Source organism: Ursus maritimus, unplaced genomic scaffold (genome assembly GCF_017311325.1).
Source record: "Ursus maritimus isolate PB19 unplaced genomic scaffold, ASM1731132v1 scaffold_11, whole genome shotgun sequence".
Classification (NCBI taxonomy): Eukaryota; Metazoa; Chordata; class Mammalia; order Carnivora; family Ursidae; genus Ursus; species Ursus maritimus.
The window spans coordinates 48833413-48856519 of NW_024423453.1; the positions used below are offsets into that span (position 1 = coordinate 48833413).

A 23107-nucleotide genomic window follows, 5' to 3' on the forward strand; every position below is an offset into this window, starting at 1 on the left:
CTTTCAAAATTTATACCTTGCCAATCCTTTCTGAAACACCTGCATTAATATTTCCAAATTATCATGTGCTCTATTCTTTCTCTCCTGCTCCTATTTTATTCCTCTTCCTATTTCTCTTCTTGTGTCTGCTTTCTGCTTTCTCCTGTTTTCTCTTTCACCACTTTCTCCTCCTTTTTCTTTCCCTTCCCTTTTACAGTCCAGCTCCTTTTCCTTATTTTCCTTTTTCTCTTTCTTCAGTTTCCTCCCATTTTTCTATTCATGTTTTAGTTGTGAAATTTTTGTTCTTAACTTCATTATTTTTGAGGGGTTCACCAAATGTTTATTGAATAAAAACCACAGAAAAGACAGTTATGGGGCACTCTCCAGATGTGAGAAGTAGCCCTTGTGGGAAGTAAAGAATATTCTCGGCTATGTAGGTTTGAGTCAGTTAAAAGCCACTCCTAAGGCACACACGTCTGGTGGCCACCTTTGTGTCAGAAGACTTGGGTGGGCATGTTGTTCAGTGGAACTCTTCTTCCTCATTTTCTTTAGGCTTCCAGGCATAGCATGCAGGTGAGGGCCCTGGGTGGGTCTCCCTGCCACCTCCTCCAGGGCAGGACTTCCACCTCATTATTTTGTTTTGATTTGTTTTATTTTTTAAGATTTTATTTACTTATTTGACACAGAGAGAGAGAGAGAGAGAGAGAGAGAGAGTACAAGCAGGGGGAGAAGCAGGCAGAGGGAGAGGCAGAAGCAGGCTCCCCGCTGAGCAGGGAGCCCAATATGAGATCGGATCCTAGGACCCCAACATCATGACCTGAGCTGAAGGCAGATGTGTCCCCCACCTCATTATTTTTTTAAATAGAAAATGCATTCACATGATTGAAAATTCAAAAGATACAAAGAATATACTGTGAAAAGTCTCCTTCCCATCTCCACCTTCCAGTTACCTAGTTCCCCTCTCTCTGAAAGCAACAAACAAAAGTTACCTGTTTCTCATGCATTTTGACAGGGATATTACATTTATATAATAATATGATAATATATATTATATACTGTCATATGTATGATAGATAATATATTATCCAACTATATATGCATAGCTACCTATGTACATATAATTATATACCTCTCTTTCTCTCTCAAATATATTTATATATATATAGTATATATATTTTTATTTTATTTTATTATATATATTTTATTATTTAATTTTATTATTTTATTATATATATTATATATTATATATATAAATTATATATAAATTATATATAAAGATTAGAGCAGAAATAAATGATATAGAAACTAAAAAAAACCAGGAGAACAGATCAATGAAACCAGGAGCTGGTTGCTTGAAAAGAACAACGAAATTATTTTATATATATATTATATATATATATATATATAATATATATATATAAAATTTGTTCCAGGAGTTTAACCTTATACTATTCAATTGTATGAACTGAGTAAACAGCCTCTGTTAGCCTGTTGTTTTCCTGTCTGATTCTGGAGCCTGAATTCCACAGAGCAGATAGTGAAGGAGGGAAGATAGTTTTAAAGTACCACAAAACGCAAATCTATAGAAATAGAAAGTAGATTGGTGGTTGCCTGGGGCTAGAGGATTGAAAGTGAATGCCAAATGGCTGCTAATTGGTACAGGGTTACTTTTTGTGATGGTGAAAATGTTCTGGAATTAGGGGTGATGGCTGAACAACTCTGGGAATATACCAAAAAAACACTAAATTGTGCACCTTAAAAGGGTGAATTTTATGATGTAAGAATTATAGCTTAGGGGCACCTGGATGGCTCAGTTGGTTAAGTGTCTGCCTTCGGTTCAGGTTGTGATTTTGGGGTCCTGGGATGGAGCCCTGCATCTGGCTCCCTGCTCCGTGGGGAGCCTGCTTCTCTCTCTCCCACTCCCTCTGCTTGTGCTCTTCCCTCTCTGTCTCTCACTCGCTCAAATAAATAAATAAATAAATAAAACCTTTAAGAAAATTATAGATCAAACAAAAGGAAAAAAGACAAGAACAGTAAGTACAGTACGTTATCATCTGTGTGAAGAAAAAGTAAAAAATAAAATAAAATAATAAAATAAGTAAAATAAAATAAAATATTAGGTCTAAGTGTCTCAGTGTAGCTAGGCTGAACTACATATCCAAGAACTCCCTTTATTGTATTTTTCCAGTTAGAGTAGGTGATAAGAGTTTGTTTTATGTTTTGGGGGGCTTTTTTTTATAAGAGTTCGTTTAACTTTAATTTTACCTGAGGTTTGGTGGGCAGAAGATGGCCCAAAGCCGTCTGAATGTTGGGAAAGGGTCATCAGGTGACCTTGCAGCTCCCACACGGGGCTGCCTCTCTGGGCTCTGATGTTGTTGATGGAGGGCAGCGGCCAGGCCCGCACTGCTCCCCTTCCCTTCAGCTTGGTCAGTTCTGGGTGTGGTTGCCTTTGGCTCGGACCAAAAGAGATCAGAATCTCACACTTTCACCTCATTGAGGTTGGAAGCAGTGAGAACTGACATGGGTATCAGGCCAATCTTGTGAATTCCAGTTCATGCTCAAAGTTTCCTATTTTTCCTTGCTCTCCCCCAATTTCCAACTATTTCCTTTTCTCAATTCCCCCAGACCTAGATGTCTGTCCTATGTCAGTATCACACCATCTTGGTTATTGTAGCTTTGTAGTCCCATTCATATTTTGCTCATCACGTATTTCTCTATTTATTATCACCAATGGCAGCAAAGTTCTCAAGGAGAAGGCAGCTTGTATTCAATAGATGAGAGGTTGAAATAGCATCAAGAATGACAGAAAGCTCCTCAAAGAATATAATTAATTCTTAATCATAATTAATTCCCTATTGGGGCCTCAGCATCCCGCACAGCATATAATAGATCTAGCCTACAGTTATAAAAATAGATAAATTACATATGTGTGAGTAAATGAATGAACAAGAGCTTGATATCAGCCTTATGTTCTAATAGTTACCACATTAGCATGCCAAAGTTGGCCCTGGTTTCACCTCACCCTCCATTTTAGTTCCTCCCTATTAAGGCTATGTTTGTTTTTATTGTTTCTGCTCTTGTCAATCCACTGCTTCCTCTGCTGCACCTGTTAATGCTCTGGTACATGTCACCTGCAACATATAATCTGATCAAACTCTCGAGGTCAATGGATATTACCACTGTTTTCTCCTCCTTTCCTCTCCGGAGTATTGTCCCTTAATTAGTATATATTTTTAAAAATGTAACTCTCCTAAACTATTGTTCTAGCCAGGTGTACTGTGGCAAATTGGAAAAACTGAAAGTATAATTTAGAATTATTGAGAATAGCTAATCTAATTTAAGAGTGTTTTAAATAGTAGTCTGTTATTATATATAATCAAGCCAAAATTTAAAAGAAAAAGAAATATTAAAATGGTCATAGTAGTATGCTAAAAGGTAAATATTCAAATTTTTATGTGTTAAAGTATTTTCTGTGTATTAAAATAGAATAAATAAAAAAGAAACAATGATTCATCACTCACCATATAGGTATTTATTGCTTAAATTTTTTAGCTGAAAAAAGTATATAATATTAAAGTTAATTTTCTTCAGTGATTAAATTTATTATTATATCGTGGATAAAAGCTTAACTAGACTTAAATCAATAACTAACATTTATTATGGGAAGTGTAACATGATTAATCATATATACATATAAATATATACATAAATACAAAAATATACCCACACCCATACAAGTATTATTTTTGACACAAATATAGTACTTGATGTGATGCAATAATAATTTAAAAAAATCACAACAACAAGGAATAATTTTTTTGGACATATATTCCTGTAAATTAAGTCTTAGTTTTCCTTAAAAAGAAACTGTAGTTTTCAGTTTTATCAATAGATGGCACTACTATTTACCACTTTTTTTTTTTGCTACACTACACCTTAAAATATTTGCTAAAATATATCAGTTGATTAGATAAGACATTTTCTCCCTTCTAAAAGCTTACTTTCAGTAAACAATTATTATTCCCTTGACACAATTGATGTGTTACTTTAAAATATTCACTTTCAAAAGTAATACAGTTTTTAAAACCATGATAATTACTGTAAAATGCTTGTTATCATCTACAAAATTTCTCAGATACTTTCTAAGAAACCTTTTTTTTTTTTAATTTTTATTTTTAAGACATTCTGACTTAAGTTAGCATTTGTGAGAAAAGGGACTGTTGTAGTTGTTGGGAGTAGTACTTATCATTGGGTGTTTTGCTTGCTTATAACTTGCTTTTATTTTAAAATAACCAGTGGTCTAGAAAAGTGATTTAGAGGAAACTTTTAAAACTTGATGGCATATATTATCTATTAATAGTGATAGAGCCCTGCTGATAGTCACAAATGGTCTATTTTCTTTTGTTAATCCCTCGTGCAACTATATGACAGACAAAATTACCTGTATTTTGTCATGAAGCCTACTTCCCAGTCACTATTCTAGATGCTAGCGTATAGCAGTCTCTTGACTTAACCTCTGCCAAAGCTACTTAAGTTAATTTGTGTTAGCTGGAAACGTGGAGCCAGAAGCGAAGGAGAATTTCTCAGGTTGCCTTACGAACAGCAAAATAATCAGAGCCTTCCGATCCATGCTACCTTCTCAGCTTCTTCTGGCTTCTCTTGTCTGTCATCATCATCATATTCATCATAACTAGCAGTAACAACAACATCTTTTAGCACTTGATCAATACGGAGTCTTTATTTATAGCATTAAACTTCTAGAAGTATGCCTGCTTCATCATCTCAACTAAATTGAAACCTCCTTGTGCTTAATATAATCTTCATAAATACATTGCAATAAATATATGTGTAGATTTTTGAGGAAAAAAATGCTATTGCATGACCACACCTTTCTCTTTGGCTCTCATCTAAAATTATTACTCTACATGAGTGGCAGTCCTGCTACTAAGAGAAAATGTACTCAAGCTAGGATGTGTCCGTGGCCCATTTTGGAAAAGTTCTTCTGTGCACATTACACAAACTTTTTGGATTTACCTGACACCTCAGATTTCACAAAAAGACTATATGGGTAGGAGCTTTGTCCTTGCTTACCACCACATTTAATTAATGACCTTATCTACTGTGAGTTTACTACAAGTACTGGTTTCATCATTGTGAGACTACTGTGCAGCTGATCCTTGAACATCACAGGTTTGAAATGCATGGGTCCCCTTGTATGCAACTTTTTTTCTGGTAAATACAGTACAGTACTGTAAATGTATTTTCTCTTCCTTATGGTCTTAATCAAATTTTCTTTTCTGTGGCTTACTTTATTGTAAGAATGCAGTATGTAAACATATAACATACAAAATATGTGTTAACTAATGGTTTATGTTATCAGTAAGGATTCCAGTCAACAGTAGTCTATTGGTAGTTAAGTTTTTGGGGAGTCAAAAATTATCCATAGATTTTCAAATGTGAGGAGGTTGGTGCCACTAACCTCCACATTGTTCAAGGGTCAACTGTATATGGAGACACAAATACCCTGGTTATATGTACAGTGGGCAATTTTCATCAGCCTGCAGCCATTTAATTGGTTATTTTTTAGTATATTAAAAAAAAGTGTCCAGTTCAACAAGCAAAATGGATCAGTATGGATCTGCTTACTGTGTGCTATCTGCAAAGTACAAAATTCAGCCTATAGAGAAACCAAAGGATCTATGAAGCATGACCCTCGTTCTTTGGATATCTAATTGCAAAGCTCCACATACATTAAGACCCTAAAGAAAGATGGTATGAAAATCAACTCAATTACTTCTAGTGAAAAAAAAAAAACAAAAGACAATATATAGCAATGCAGGATGTCTAAGGTGGAAGAGATTACTGAGCTGCAATGCTCCCAGCCACCTGCACATAAACATGGAACATGAATTGAGCCTTGGCAAATGGATCTGACTGAGGTCAAAGAGAATGGGAGGCCCACCCATGCCGGTACTCAGGCCCTGATGACTTCAAGAAGTAATGTGCTACAAGAGTAAACTGCATTGAAAAAGAAATGTGGACTGGGTAGTAAAAATCATGTAAACAAATTACAACCATCACTTATAAGAAAAGCATAAAGAGGTATTAATTTGGAGAACTCATCAAAGCCTAAATACGGAATGTGAAAATGGAATTCTATACTTTCCCAAGGCACCAGAAAACAGTCTACAATTAAACTACTTCATTGTTGAATTAATTTCTAAAATGTTCTTTCCATTTGGCCAAGTTTAAAAATGACACAGGTATCAAATAATGCAATCACATTTACTGATATATTGTACAGTGTAATACAGTGTGCTAAATGACATACAAAGAAAGGAGTTAATCCGGTCATGACTGGTCATAACTGCCTGCATTATACTAAGCTGTTGTTTCACAATTTAAAACGTCTTACTATTTTGAATTGAACTGCAATTTAAGCATAATGTGGAAGAAAAATAGTAAATAATACATACATCAATTGAAAAATTTAGGGAAACACCATCACCAATAACAGTAAAACAGCATAAGGGAAGAGATTAGACAAATTCATTAATTTAAAAGAAGTAAAATTTATTTTTAGAACATATGGATTAACAAGTACACATGCAAATTGCAAAAGGTGCTTAAAATCTAATTAAGCTATCTTGAGAGTTCCTTCATGCTAAATCTTTAAGATCAAATAAGCCTCATTATCACATTAACCTTCTTTCCACTCTCTTGTTATACAAGTGTCATTACATTAATTAGTCATTATACTGTTCTTTAAGTGCTGGCCACCTCATGAGTGTTTTGTAACATTACCTAGTACTTGGATATACAGAAATAATCTATGAAATATCACTTCTATGGACAGGCATAAACCAGCCCAGTAAACTAGGTCATGCTAATCTAAATGTGTCTGTCGATATAATCATATTATAATTTTATGAAGAAAAATAATTTTGTAATATTTAAAAATAAGATTTAGTACATTCACTTACCCATAAAAGTCCATAAATACATTCACTTGTACCCTAAAAGAATTCTGGCCGAATAAATTTAGGTCTGAGTTAATTGTGGGTGAATACAAAACAGTAGTATCTGAGAATGAGTCATCTACCTGAGAGATTTGCTCCTATTAACAAAAGACTCCAAGTAACTCTTAGATTCATGGAGACAATTGTATCTCTCCCCAGATCTTCGGAAGTTCACGAATGGGGAGTGGGAGGAGGGATGGTGCGCCTGCTTGACAAGCTTTAAGAAGGACTGAGTTCATTCAGTTCTTCCTCCTCATACTTTGGGTCTGTCTGTAAAGAGGATGTGTGTTGTTCTGCTCTGGAGAAAATCAGGTATTGGCTTTCTTTCCATGTGCTCAGGTCTATAGCAATGCTCATGAGTTAGTGGACACATTAAATTATGGAAATTAAACAATTGTCATTGATCTCAACCACATTCTCTAAGCAGCTTTTCCACAATGTAGATGATATCCTGTCCTTTATGTAACTCACTGTCTTTCTCGCAATTGCTTCCGAAGATCAGATCAGGAAGGGAAGAAACGGGGGTTATTTACCGTCTCCTAAATGCTCAACGTCTGATGCTCAGGAAGCTTTGACAAATTTACAGAGTAAAGTTTGGTTGACATAATAACACTAGGAAGAATCACAGCTTTTGAAATGGGTCTGGTGGGTAACTTAACTCAGATAGTACATGCTTTGAGGGTGATTTTATATATACAGAGAGAGAGCGTAGGAAAGTTGATTTCTATATGCTGCAGCCTTAGCAAGTGGCTTTAGGCCGTAAGCTTTAATAAATACGGGCTAATTAGATTTGATCCCATTGGGTGACTTTTCCCCCATAAATGCATAACTGTGTTTATGCAGGCAGAAGTGTGTCTAACAAATACAAACCTTAAGAAGCAGGTCACCCTGTGTGTATAGGCTGCCATAATTCAATTTTGAATTACACAGGTGCACTTTGGCCTGGTATTTTAATCAAGGCCAAAGTAAAGGTAAGTCTCTTTTATCTATCAGTAAGTGCCTTTTGCTGTGTTTTTCAACCATGTCTGTAGGAAGTGTTTTTGTGGGGTTTTTTCCCTAATGCATAGGCAGCCAATTTCCATTAGTGTTACAAAGCACTAAGTACAGGTTACTCCTTTATATGATTAGTGGCATACCTAGGTAGGCTATACTAAACTGACTACCCAAATTCCATTGACTACCTTCTTGTTACAAAGGAAGAATCTTGCAGGGATAACTTCTGTGAAGGGGAACTTTTTCAAAGACTTAAGCACCAGCCCACTGCTAGTGGTAACAAGTACCCTGGTTTCCTTGATTGTATAAACTCTGATCGTGGCTATAGATTGCAGAGATCTTCAATGCGTCTTGACGCAAAAAAAAGATTATATATTTTACTGATAGACAAATGCAACACTAAAAAGTATCTTATCTTTATTCTAGAGAAATAAATCTCAAGGGCTGAATAGAAAAACAACTGCTGGTGAAAATACTACCAAGTAAAAACCTAAACTGGCAATTAAACTTCCATACCCCACTGTCTCTAAGAATTAGGTTTGTTCACAGTGTCAAGGAGGAACTGAAGTAATTTAAAAATATACTTTCATTTTCTATCAGGACATAAGTAGCAGAAAATGAAAACAAAGGAAAGGTAGAAAGACTGATTAAACTGGAAAAGAGAGATTTACTTAGGAGGACATCTTAGAGGCCAGAGCAGCCTGACAGGAAAAGGAAAATTAGATCTTGAAGTCCAGTGCGTACGCTCGCTCTCTCTCTCTCTCTCTCTCTCACACACACACACACACACACACACACGCATGCACATGCACATGTCATGAACAGGCAGCTCTTAAAAAGGGTATCATTCAAAACTAAGGACGTTTTAGTTGTCTATTTAATAAAACCTAGGTAGTCCCCCTGCGATCCGACAGCTGAAGAGAATGGAAAAATCTCAGAGAACAGACTAGAATGATTTCTCAAAGGGATCCTGAACCAGGGACCAAAGGGGAACATTTATTTATCTATTCATATGCACTTATCAAGCAAATAGCACTGTTCTGGGTACCAAAAAGCAGAGAGACAGATATATATATATATAGAGAGAGAGAGAGAGAGAGAGAAGGAATCTTCTCCAGTGAAGGAAGACCAAAACTAAACTATGAACATATTAAATAAGTAATTTGCCTCACTTAAGTCTAAGATGCTATTATTTATGTATCAATAACAAAGAAAAAAATTGCTTCCAGTTTAATACACATTGCTCCTTATAACCCTAGATTGTAGGGTTGTAGGTTATAACATTTATTTCAAGGATGTTAAAATATAAGGGGAAAAAACCCAGTGTAAATAGTATGTTAGGATGTATGGAGTTATTAGAAGATAGTAGCACTATCGATAAATAAAGTTGAGAGTGACTGCAAGTGGGAAGGTGGGGACTAGTTATAATTCTAAATTGTATAGTCTGCATAGATTTCAATAAAAAAGGAACACTTAACCAAAGAGTTGAAGGAGGTTGGAACTGAGCCTGGTGGGGATCTGGAAAGTTTCTTCAGGCAGAGGGAATAGCCAACTGCAAATGCTTGTTATATTTAAAGACAAAAAGAGCATTAAATGCAGCTGGAGTAGAATTTACAAGGGGAAGAGTAGCAGGATAGGAAGATGCCACAAAAATGCGAACATTTAGTGTTTCGAAGGGCATGCAAAAGACTGGCTTTTAATCTAAGTGACACTGGAGGCCATGATAGTATTTTAAGCACAGTAGGGACATGAGCAGACCTCACAAAGGTGAAGTTAGGGATACACAAAAATAGGAAGGATTATATAAAGTCTAAAATATGCAAAAATGAGAATCATATTTCACAGATCTCTATCAAGTGTTTACACCAATTGTGGAAAAAAATATTAGAAAGACAGAAGAGCAGCTTAAAATTCTCATAGCATTCCAGATATATTTCAAAATGACAGTTATTGCAGGTGACCCTGGGGCTATCCTCTACAGCTAACGGCACATGACCAGGAAATATATGGAATGAAGAGTCCGAACGAAGACAGAGCGAAGAGGAAACATGCTAAAAGGATTCTAGGCAGGATAATGATGGATCATGTCTGGACACAGGTTAGATATTGTTCTAATGGAAGAAGAACCTCTGGGTGAAAGTATTTGAATCAAGAAGGAGAAGGTGGAAAATATTTGTTTGGACTGTGAATGTTTTTGGCAGGTCCAGATGCAATATTTTCAAATCTCTCGCTGTGACAGATCCCACAGGACAACATATAAAGAAATACATGAGAACAAAATGTTTGGGCCCAAAAGCAGAGAGCAATAAAAAAGAAGGAAGACACTTATTTCTAGCATACTGCCCTGCCAAAGGAGAAAGGAAAGAGTCCAAATTAAGACGATAATGAAGTTGGTGAACTCTCCTGAAATAAATAATGGAACAACTAAGAGAAAGAGAGCAGTAGAGCAGGGGAAAATGTAATAGAAATAAACACTACACAAGGTCTGCAATCCTTCTAAACTGAGGAAATGATACAGTGTAGAGCTTATGGTGAAGTTAAGGTCAGCAGTAGTCCCCTGAAGGCGTAGTTTTCAGAAACATTAATCTCAATTTTAGTTTCAGAATCAGCTAAAGGCTATATGTCAGCTGAAGCAATATGGGGCCTTGGTGAAATCCTTGCGGACCTGGTTTCATAAATGCAAGTAATTCCATGTGGCAATGGGTCCAAAAATGCTTATTCCCCAGAGACAACATGATTGTCTTAAATGTTTTCTGAAAGAGGTGGCACTTTACACCATTTGGTCTTTCTCCCAGAAAGCTTCTGAGCATTGTGTTCTCATGGCAAAATCAGGCTAGATGCACACTAAAAGTATTCCTGTTTCTTTCTGAGCCCAGAGCCAGCTTCTCTTTCTCAAACTCCCTTACAACAGAATGTACTAATTATGAATCCTCATAAGTAGGCAAAAGTGCTATCTGCTATAAGGCCTACCCTATAAGCTTCCTACACAATCCTTCAAGTGTTGTCTCTTCTGTTATATGCTAAAAACAAACAAACAAACAAACAAACAAACAAACAAACACAGAGGATCTAGTAGGGGACTCCAAGGCTTTAGGGAAGTGATTCTCAAACTATCTGTGATTGGGAGATCTTTTTCTTTTTCTTCAACCTCTATAGTTACCAGATAATAAGATCCTTTATATGGATGGTGTAGAAATATGCAATTACTATAAAAAACTTTTTGAGCTTACTAATAATTTCTATACTTTATTTTATGGATGGATAACAGTTAACAGTTCAGAGAAATAGTTCACAAACTGTAACAAGGCCATGCGGTAGCATTGTCTTACATAATACTGTGGCCTAGAGATAGAAGGATCCTGGATCACTGAATGAATCAAATAGAGCCCCTCTACCAATCTGCAGTTGGACTGTAGCAAAATGAGAATAAACCTGATAAATAAAGATAAGATGTTGGTTGAACTGATTTAACAAAGCAACAATACAGTCATGGCTTCAATAAGATATAACCTCTGATACGTGGTCATAAAATGGTATGGTGGCTTGATAGTGTGGACGTGGTTAAGTTGTATAACAAAGAGACCCATATACAGTGACTTAAGCCAAAAATAAGTCCTTATAAATGGCAAAAGGTTAGTTTGGTAACTTGATCTTGTTACAGAACCCAGTGTTGCTGAAACAATGACTACAGATTTCGTGGCTTAAAGCAACAAAAATTTATTCTCTTACATTTCTAGAGGCCAAAAGTCCAAAAACAATTTTAGTGAACTAAAGTCAAAGTGCTGGCAGGGTTGGCTCATTTTGGAGTCTTAGGAGAAAATCTGTCTCCTTGTAATTTCTGGCTTCTTGAGACTGTCTGCATTCCTTGGACTAAACCCCCTTATCAACCTCTTCCTTCTGTTATCATATGTCCCATTTCCTTCTTTGACTTTCTTGCCTTGTTTGTGTGAGGACGCTTATATTTAGAATTCACCCGGATAATATCTCCAACTCAAGCCCCTTAACTTAATCACATATGTAAGTCTCCTCAAAAGCCATTTAAGGTAACATTCACAAGTTCCAGGGGTTAGGACATTATTAAGCCTTCCACACCCAGGAGCATCCTATCATTTTCTTCTGCTAACTTTAAAACAAATTCCTTTCTCTAAATTGAACATAACTTCTCAGCTACTACTATCAGATCCATAGTCCAATAAGCAGAAACAGAGAAAAATAGGAAGGAAAGCACATATCTTCCCTTTTATGTTAAAATCCAGACATTAGGGGCACAGTGGTGGCTTAGTCAGTTAAGCATCTGCCTTCAGCTCAGGTCATGATCCCAGGGCCCTGGGATCGAGCCTCACATTGGGCTCCCGGTTCAGTGGGAAGCCTGCTTCTCCCTCTGCCTACCACTCACCCTGTTTGTGCGCTCTCTCTCTCTCTCTCAAATAAGTAAAATCGTTAATAAACAAACAAGCAAATAAATAAGTAAATAAAATCCAAACATTAAACACATTAGTTATTATCATACTCTATTGGCAAAAACCTTGTCACAGGACAATACTTAGCTTCAAAGAGATCTACGAAAGGTAGTTTTAGGTGGGTAGCCATTAAATTGGCTAAAACTGGGCCTCTATCACTAAAGAAAACTATAGAATATTATTTGGGAGATAACAAATAGTCTCTTTTTTAACACATAATCACACAATTAACCTATTTTGGAGTAGTTATGATCAATTAAGTATAATTTCTTTAACCTTGAAAAATTGATATAGAAAGACTCCTATTCCACCACAGCCAAACAAGCCTTTTGTCGTTATTGCCTCTCATTCTCCTCCCCTCATATACTACCGAGTACCTGCTGTGCTCTTGTCAGAATTAAGTACTAGACACTGAGAACAAGACAAAATTCCTAAATTTATTTCATATAGTGTTGATGCTGTCAACATCAGCCATGTCTACTAACTTTCAGAAGCTTTACAAATAAGGGTCATGAGGAAACTTGCCTCTAACTAATAAAACCTCTCAGTCTTTTAAAAAATGGTTCCTGTGAACCCTCTTACCCTGTTGGTAGCAATGCAAACTGGCGTAACCACTCTGGAAAACAGTATGAAGTTTCCTCAAAAACGTAAAAATAGAACTACCTATGACCTAGCAATTGCACTACTAGGTATCTACCCAAAGGATACAAAAATACAGATTCAAAGGGGCACAGGCACCCTGATGTTTATAGCAGCATTTTCAACAATAGCCATATTATGGAAAGATCCCAAATGTCCATTGACTGATGATGGATGAATAGATATAATGAACATATGTGTGTATGTATATATATATATATATATATATAGTATATATATGTGTGTATGTATATATATATATAGTATATATATGTATATATACATATACATATATAATGGAATATTACTCAGCCATCAAAAAGAATGAAATCTTGCCATTTGCAAAGATGTGGATGGAGCTAGAAAGTATTATGCTAAGTGAAACAAGTCAGTCAGAGAAAGATAAATACCATATGATTTCACTCATATGTGGAGTTTAATAAGCAAAACAAATGAACATAGGAGGAAAAAAAAAAGAGAGAGGCAAAGCATAAAACAGACTCTTAACAATAGAAAACAAACTGATGGTTACCAGAGCGGAGGCGGGTGGGGAGATGGGTTTAATAGGTGATGGGTATTGAGGATGGAACTTGTGATGAGCACTGGGTGTTGTAGGTAAGTGATGAATCACTAAATTCTATACCTGAAGCTAATATTACACTGTATATTAACTGACTGTAATTTAAATAAAAATTTGAAGAAAAAAAATGGTTCCTGTGAGATATAAGGTCATGATAGAAAATGTAGAGCAGATAAGCCTCTGCCGTAGATATATAGAACCAATATGAAACAACTGCTATCAAATGTTGCAAAACCACCAGCAGAAGATCATGATCCTCGAAAGAAAAGAAAAAAAAATAGGTTGAGTTTATAATTGCCTCAGCTTCCTGCCTAGAGACATTTAATTTACATTGATGTGAGGCAGAGGAATTAAAGGGTCTTGCTGAAATAAAAGAGATTGGAATTCAGGAAACCTTGAGATCTGGAATTTGTAGGGAGAGTACCAGAAAGGACAGAAATATGGAGCGATAGAGAGCTATAGGAATCTGAAGAAGGTATGTGTTGGGTCTTTAGCTCAAACTATAGGATGAAACTCCACAAAGTCAGGCAAAATTCAATGACTATAGAAAGAACTACTACTAGGGAGCTAAAATTTAAAATCTCTAAGAGCTTACTCAAGGATAGGTGACATATGAGTTAGATTAATCAGACTCCCAAGTAGACAGACCTATTAGAAGGCCTACTAGATTAAAGGAACTTCATTAAACACCTCATAGACACCCTAGAAACACTACATCTTAGGAAAATAGTGAAGCAAACCCTAGTGTAAAGGTTACTCTAGAAATACTCAAATCGAGTTAAAAAGAAAGCCTCAAAAAGGGTATAACAGATACGCCACTAAGTTAATGTCAAAGCAACACTTCTAAAAGGAATCCCGCAAATCTCTCTCACCAATTTCCATCATCTAAAAGAAAAATTAAAAAAAAAAAAACGACAACAACAGAAGACAGATGTGAGAAGAAGGAAAATGTGACTCATATACAAGAAAATATTGATCAATAGAGAAAAACATAAAATTTCAGAGACCATGAAATGATCTTCAAAACACCTGGTACAGATAGGTTCAAATATTTAAGGGGAAACATGAACACAATTAAGGAGAAAATGGGGATTATAAAAAACAACTGAAACTTCTAACATTGAAAAATTCAATATCTGAAATATATTTTTAAAAATACTTTGGGCTTAATGGCAAATTATACATGCAGAAAAACAGATTTGTGACTTTGAAGTCAGAGCAATAGAAACTATCAAAATTGAAGTATAGTGAGAGCAAAGCACGAGTAGGAAAACAAATAAAACAGATTTTAGTGGCCTGTGGAAAAATGTCAAGCAGTCATGCATATCTGTAATTGAATTCCTAATGGAGAGAGAAAGCAGAAATCTACTTAAAACAATGGTCAATTTGTTTTTCCAAATATGTTGAAAAATGTATATCCCAAAGTCCAAGAAGCTGAATATTCCCTACAGGATAAATACAAGTAAAAAAAATAATAATAATAAGTAAATTGCTGAAACCCAGTGAAAAATGAAAACTTTAAAAAACATCCAGAGGGAAATTAAAAACAAAACAAAGCAAAACAAGAAATATAACTGACTTCTCTTCTCTTCTATTCTCCTGCTGAGTACGGAGCCCTACTCAGGACTTGAACCCACAACCCTGATATCATGACCTGAGTTGTAATCAAGAGTCAGATGCTTCACCAACTGAACCACCCAGGCACCCCAGGATACTTACTTATTAAAAGCAGAAATAAAACAACGTGTGTAGAGTTTATAACATACATAGAAATAAAATACTTGACAATATTATCACAAAGGATTGAAAGGGAGAGATCAAAGATTTCTGTTTTAAGGTTCTTATTTTAAATGTGAAGTAATCAAATATTATTTGAAGATACATAGTAATAAGTTAAAGTTGCATAATGTAAGTATAGCTTATAGCTACACTTAAGAAAATTGAACAAAGAGATATAGCTAACAAGCCAAACCTGAAAATAAAATAGAATTCTAAAAATTATGCAATCCAACAGAAGGCAAAACACAAGGAAATAATAAAGAATAGATATGACCATTTGAAAACAAATAGCAAGATAGTACACTTAAATCTAATGAGAATTAGCCCAAGATAAAGATGTTGAAGTTATACCAAAGCCATAAATTTTTCAAGGACCTCTCTCACCAAAAGAGAACAAAATAAGAAATTAGGGAAGAATTTGATCTTGGACTTTACTTGTAATTAAAACATTTGGACTTTCTTTAGATTTTATGTTGCAAGGGCAGAATACTTTAATTTTGAATATTAATTACTTTGGACAAATTTCTTTGAAACGTTAATCTTTGAAGTTTTATTTCTCTGTGGGAATTTAATAATTAGATTACATATTAAAGTTTGAGCATCTGTATGCTCTTGCTATTACGTAATTGTAGTGCTCGATGTCATGATTTAATCTAATTGCAGAAGCTCCGAAGAGCTCTATTGTGCAGTGTAACAACTGGACATAATTAAGCATGGGGAATAACAGAGACAGAACTTTCAGACTCTGGAGTTCATGAATTAACATAATGTTCAATCGTATTTCAAAGCCTTCTGGAAGCAAACATATGGTGCCTACCAGTAGCTTACAGAGGGAGCAACCAAAGGGCAACGATTATTATTAAGGTAAGGACATTCTTAAATGTGAATGTCCCCAAAAACAGCTCTGAGAAAAGAACTTAGATTCATGTTGCTGATTTGGGATGTGATCCCAGGAAACACAAGTTAGAGACCAGGAAAGTAAGATGGAGGAAAGAAAAATGGCGAAGGAAGGAAGGAAGGAAGGAAGGAAGGAAGGAAGGAAGGGAAGGAGGGAGGGAGGGAAGGAGGGAAGGAAAGGAGGAGGGAAGGAAGGAAGGAAAGGAGGATGGAAGGAAGGAAGGAAAGGAGGAGGGAAGGAAGGAAGGGAAGGAGGAGGGAAGGAAGGAAGGGAAGGAGGGAGGGAGGAAGGAAGGGAGGAAGGAAGGAAGGGGAGAAGAAAGAAAAGAGAATCATGTAGAATGCACCTCAGAATTTTCCCTCTGAGTGAATGGGAAATGGTGATACTTACTTTTTGACTTGTGTCCCTCACTGGTTCAGGACTGTCCCTGTAAGACATTAAATCCCTGGCACATCTAGGCTGCCTTGAGTCCAGCTGATAAAGCTTCCTGTGTCAAATAAAATTCTTAGGAAGAACAGTTTGGGACAAGTTCCTGTAGCATCAAGCTGTCAGGGGATGTCCACCATGGTTGAGGTGGCCAGGGTGGGCTTTTGGGCAAGACATCAACACTGACACCGTCTGCTGCCGGGCCTCATGAGAGGGATGACTGATTTGATGCGTGGCTGGTCCCACCCCCTAAGACACAGCCACTTCCCAAGATAAGCTTAGTTTCAAGTCGAAATTAAGAAAATAAAGCCGGAGTGTATAAGGAAGGAACACATACTCCCACTTCTCATGTCTCTAGGGAATGACATTTCTAAAGCAGTGATCCTGAAACTTGATCAGAATCACGAGGAGAGTTTGTTAAAACACAGATCACTCTACCTCATGCACAGAGCTTCTGAGTCAGTAGCTGTGGGTGCACCCTGAGAATTTGCCTTCAAAACAGGTTACTGATGCTGCTTGCCCAGGAACCACAGAGAATCTCTGAGCCAGAGTAACCTTCAAGGCTTTTCTTTCTCTCATCTTTTCCCTCCTAATTGAGGGAGGAGGAGTGAGAAGGGGGAGGTAGGCCTCTCACCACCTGCTCTCTGGATCTTACTGCTTGCAGCAAGGTTTTATTCCCGTCTGCACTTAGGCTGGGAAGGCTGCCTGTGACTGGAGAAGGAAGTTCAAGTCTATGATGCAAGACAAACCAAGCCATTGTTGCCCAGGCTTAAGCCATGTTCTCTAAACAGCTTTGTCAGTAAAGAAGGTGATGCTGGCATACCTGTACCTCTGGCTCTAGTGTCTTCTTTTAGATGTTTTCAAACTTTGAAGGAGAAAAATGGGGGTGTTCTATATGGACATCTTATAAAACCAGCAATTTTGTGCAGACTTTTCTGACATGAGCAGGAAAAAAAAAAATCCACTTGATATTATGTGTGAGGTCTTAAACAATATGAACGAGAGAGAAATTACAACATACATTCTGGGTCTATTGTGAATAGGGACAAGCTTTCTGCCCAGAGGGTAGTGTAAACACTGAATGACTTTTAAAATTTCAAACATTCTGTATCATAAGCTGAAGATCTAAAGACGATTTGCTTTATGTAAAAAGAAAAGGAAAAGCATGAAATGAATTCCACTGGCAGAGTCAAGCTCCTTTGATTTATACATAATGTTTCTTCTGACAAGGACACAGAAGCACTCTCATATTTCAATAATCTAATTTTGCATTGTTTGAAAAGAAACAGGGCTATTGATAGACTTATTTGGCTTGCACCCTGGGATATTTAAATAGTCTTTGCACTTCAAAAACACTTTCACAAATTCCAATAACTTGTGGTATTTTCAGAGCTTTTTATGGTAATCGATGATCTATTTTATTTTTATTACTAATTGAAAAATTGTTCAGATAAATATGTTAAGTTTTCTATGAAAACTTAATTTTCTAAAGGCCTTTTTAACCTTTTCGGAAAAGTGGATGAAGAGTAGAAAATGAGTCAAACCAGTTTAGAGATTTATTTGGTCTATAAATGTGCCATTTGGCTAATCTGATTTGCATTTTCTTGCATTTTCATGTATTTTTCCATTGTCACAGTTCATTCCCAACTATTTTTTTTGTTATTGGCCTGTAACAATATTCTGAGTGATCTCAAGTTTATCCTACTTATTTATACACAAAATATACATTTAAAGTTATTATACCAAATATAAAACACCATAAAACCAAAGGAAAGGAAAACACCAAAAAAAAAAAAAGGAGAAATCACTTGTTTAGTGCTGCTTTACAGCTAATCCTACCACTTCTAAGTAATTTTATAAAGTGTCATTGCTCTCCTACTGTTTTGCAAAATGTTTTGATACGCCAGACTTCTTTGTGACAAAGATGGCCACTTAATTCCCCGATATTTATTCCTCCTTGTAAATAATTGAACCCTTAATTGTTGTGGCTGGCAAAACAAGACCAAAGAAATATACTTTAATCTCTGCATTTAGAGAGGGTCATGGAAGTTATTGGTACTTCCATTAAAGTTATTTTAAAAGTGCTCTCTCAGGTGACAGGTGTTATTTTTCCTTCCTCTTTCTTCCTTTTTCCTTGTTGAAATATGACTATGATGATTAGAATTTCCACTGCCATTTGGAAAACATGGGATGACATGGAGAATGGAAACTGTGTTCTAACCACAGTAGGGGAAGCAAAGGATAATGGTGACATGATGGAGTTGCCTTCTGAAACACCTCATCTGGGCTTCTTTTATGCATAATAAAACCACAGCTGTAGCTTCCTGAAGCCCCTGTTATTTGGGGTCTCTGTTATTACGCCCAAAGGTAATCTGTTACTGATATACACATAATATATTTTCTACTGAGCCTTCTGTTTTCTTCAAATAGGTTTAAATATTAAAGATGATCCTTGAAATGCACTTATTATCTTCCCTCCTTGATCAAAATGCAGTAGAACAAGATTTTGATCTACTATGGTTGATGTTGATGAATTAATGTTATTCTTCACTTCATTTCTCCTTTTCAGCTAAGACTAGAACTGGCAAGTTAGATTTAGAACAGCTGCCTCCCCGAACACCTATCAAACCTTAGTGGTTCATACATTCCTTTGCACAAACTTGACCTAATTAAAAGTGTTTCTGATAAAGAGAAAGTGCCAGATGCCTTAAGAAAATGCTTTGAGTGAAGGTACTGCATTTCGCTCTCTTTAGTATCCCGTTCTCGCGGTACTTGATCAACTTGGAAACACCAGTCAATATTTTACTTCATTTCACATTTCTCATGGTCTCACTGCTTTCCTTACCTACCCCTTACCTTACCTTACCACTTTTTCTGTGGTCCATCATTATAATCATTTTCTTGTAAACTTGTTTATTTTCCTCATGCCTGTCTCTCTCCCACTTACTCACCTGACAAAATAAAATGCTGATTAAACCCAAATCTCTTCTTTCTATGATTGCAAATGCACAGCCACCCACAACTGAAGGAAAACATACTAATATATATCACCTCAAGAACACCCAAAGATCTGCCTGACATACCAACTACCGGCTGCTATTTCCATCACTCTCTTGCTCTGCAAAATAATTATTTTATATCTCTTCTGCTCAAACAAGCACTTACAAACTCCGCACTTTCAATAGTTGGTATTCCTGACTGCACTGAAGAAATCCAAGCAATGCAAAGAGGATTATTTCCTCATGCTCCCACCCTGAGCATCTGTTCCCAGTCTGTCTTGCTCCCTGTTTCAACAGATTAACTATTCATCTTCCAAAGACCAATCCCTCCATGTGTGTACTAATTACATCAACTTTTAAAAAACTTGACTACTGCAATTTTCCCTTTTTTCTCTTAAATGATCTGCATTTCCTCTTTACTGGATTATTCATATCAGCATAAAAGAGTATCGTATCTGCAATGTTTATAAAATCCCCCCTTTAACTCCACATCACTCTCTAGCAGCTACTGCAGTTCCCTCTCTGTTCAGTCTCAACCAATGTTCAGCAATAATATTATTATTTTCCCTTTTTGCAAACCCCATGCCTTCATAAAAACATTTATACGAAGGATTTTGAAGCAGATTAAACACAGTAGAAGGTAATAGAAAGAGAAGGGTTTTACTCCCAAGCTCTGGGATCTTTGTTTCTAGAAGGGAGAAAGCATTAGATCTCACTGGTAGTCAATGCTAGTATTGAAGTCCTCTAAATTAATTCATAATGTTGAGAATGATGGTCTTGGCTCTGTTGCTAAGGCCTCATGGTTCCTTTATTCCCACATTCCATCTTCAGAAAAACCTTGAGATCACAGAGGAAGCCGTTCATTCACAAGGAGGGGATGAAATAGGGAAGCTGCATTTCTCCAGTGCTGTTCAGGGCACATCTTGCAACAAGAAAGCCTGCAGTTTGGCTCAAAGCCTTCTTACTGGGCTTCCCAGCTGGAGCATGCAAATGAGTAAGTTATGTAATAAGCCTGCTTAAGACATGAATGGGGAGCAGAAACTCCGAAACAACAGTGATTTGGAATGGTTCTCATGCTTTACCAAGCATCACAATTACCTAGGAAGCTTGCCAAAATGCAGATTTCAAATCAATTTCCAGAAAGTCCTGGTGGAGTCCAGAGTTCTACATTTTTGATAATTTTGTCATGTGATTCTGATACTGCTAGAACATGAACCATTCACTGCTCTACAAACTATAAGAGCTCAACCAGCCGGTCCTTAGACTGACGAACTAGAACTGGGAGTGAATATAAAAGACAGAACTAATTGTTAACCAAAACAAAACTGGAGAATCTCTCAGGAAACAAACAAAGAGCTCAGAGCATCAGTCTTGTCAAAGAGGCCATTAGTCTGTAAACAATCACAACAAAGAGGGAAGAACCAGATTTGCAACAACAACTATTTCCCCAGGATGCTTCATCTAGGTAGAGAATATCCCCCCACACAGATTTGTTCTGTCCTCTCAAGATTGCGTATCCCCAGGTACAACTGCTGTATCCAAAGTCCTACTCCAAACATCTGAGACCACTGGGAATACCATGCATCACCTCCTTTGTACCTTGTCTGCTCTCTTCACCAGCGTCCTTGAAAGTTCTCTTCCAAGCCTTGACCCATGTTTAGTTACAACTGGGTTTGCATTAGAAACCAAGGCCTAGATCTACTTCTGTTGAGTGCCCGTAACAGTCAAACCATAAACTCTCCAATCTTCTCAACCTTTTTTTTTTTTTTAACATTTTTTAATTGATTTCTCAGGACACACTTTCCATCACAAGGTGCTCATTCTAAGTCTTGTTTTCTCCACTTGTTGACCTCAGCTCCAAGGCTCAATTCTTAGTATGAATATTTATACTCATCCCTAAGGTGACCTCATCAAGCTCCAACTTATGGCTTTAAATACAGTTTTTGCACATTGATATTATCTAAATATACATCTTTAGGCTGTCACTCTCCTCTGATCTCCAGACTTACATACTGAATTGCATACTTGATTTCCATCCAGAAATTGTATTGAAGTTAACTTGTCCAAATATATATATTAGTCTCACTCAGTCTCCAAATATGCTGCTTCTATATCCAGTTAATGTCACAAGGATATATCTAAATGCTTCAAATTACTTGGGTTTATTTTTTAAAAATTCTCTCCTATATTTACAGGCCATTCCTCAGTAATATCATCAGATCTACTTTCAATAAATATTCTAAATTTAACCACTCTTTATCTCTTCATCATTAACACTATATTTTAAGCCACCATTATCTCTTTCCTAGACTATTAAAATATTTTTTAACAGATCTCAGTGATTCCAGTCATCTTAAAACAAATTAGAATATGCCACTTCATACATTAAATACTTTGATGGCTTCCCACATTACACTCAGAATGGGAATCCAATATTTAATTAGGTCCCTAGGGATCCATGTGATCTGACCCCGGGCTACCTCACCAAGCTCTTATCTGTCACTTTCCTCTTAATTCATACAAACCACACTAGCCATCTTGCTGTTTCTATGGCATGCCAACTAAGCTTCTGTTTTCTTTCAGTAAATCATGAAGTAAAGTAATATATATATCAATATGGAAGTGAATCAGTGTGAATTAATGTATCTTACATACAATCCTATACAATCAATTGAACTAAATAGCCAAAATTTGAATTAAATCAGAAAAAGAAAAAAACCCTCTGATTATAAGAATAATATCAGGAGCCCATGGGTGGCTCAGTCGGTTAAGCGTCTGTTTTTAGCTTAGGTCATGATCTCCAGGTCCTGGGAATAAGCCGGAGCCCAGCTCCCTGCTCAGCCGGGAGTCAACTTCTCCCACTCCCTCTGCCCGTCCCCCCACCCCCAACCACATGCTCTCTCTCTCTCTCTCAAATAAATAAATTAATTAAAATCTTAAAAAAAAGAATATCAGCCTACATGCCCAATGTTCACAGCCATTAAATTAACCGTTGAGAGTATAACATTTGCTGTACATAAATAGCAGTTTTTTATATCAGTAATAAGATCAACCAGATAATCTGATTAAAATTTCAAGATGCTTAATTTTTTCAGTTTCTAAAATTTATATAGTTGCCTAATTGTTGATATTTAAATTTCAAAAAGTAATTTAAATTTCTTATGCTTTAATTTTCCAATTAGAATGAGTTAGTTACTTTGTACTATTTCACGATGAGAAAAGTGGTAAAATTTATAGCATTTATTCACTAAACCACCTGCTTTTTAAATTGAAAAAGGTTTTACACTGACAATAAGTCTTAAAACAAAACAAAACAAACAAAAACCGAGGTCTTG

At 36.3% G+C, this 23107-nt stretch overlaps 1 protein-coding gene across 3 annotated transcripts in view; it reads right to left on the bottom strand.

Moving 5' to 3' along the window:
• The window catches only part of FSTL5 (follistatin like 5), a 687740-nt gene that overhangs the window by 144091 nt on the left and 520542 nt on the right, over nucleotides 1-23107 (bottom strand). The window lies entirely within an intron of this gene.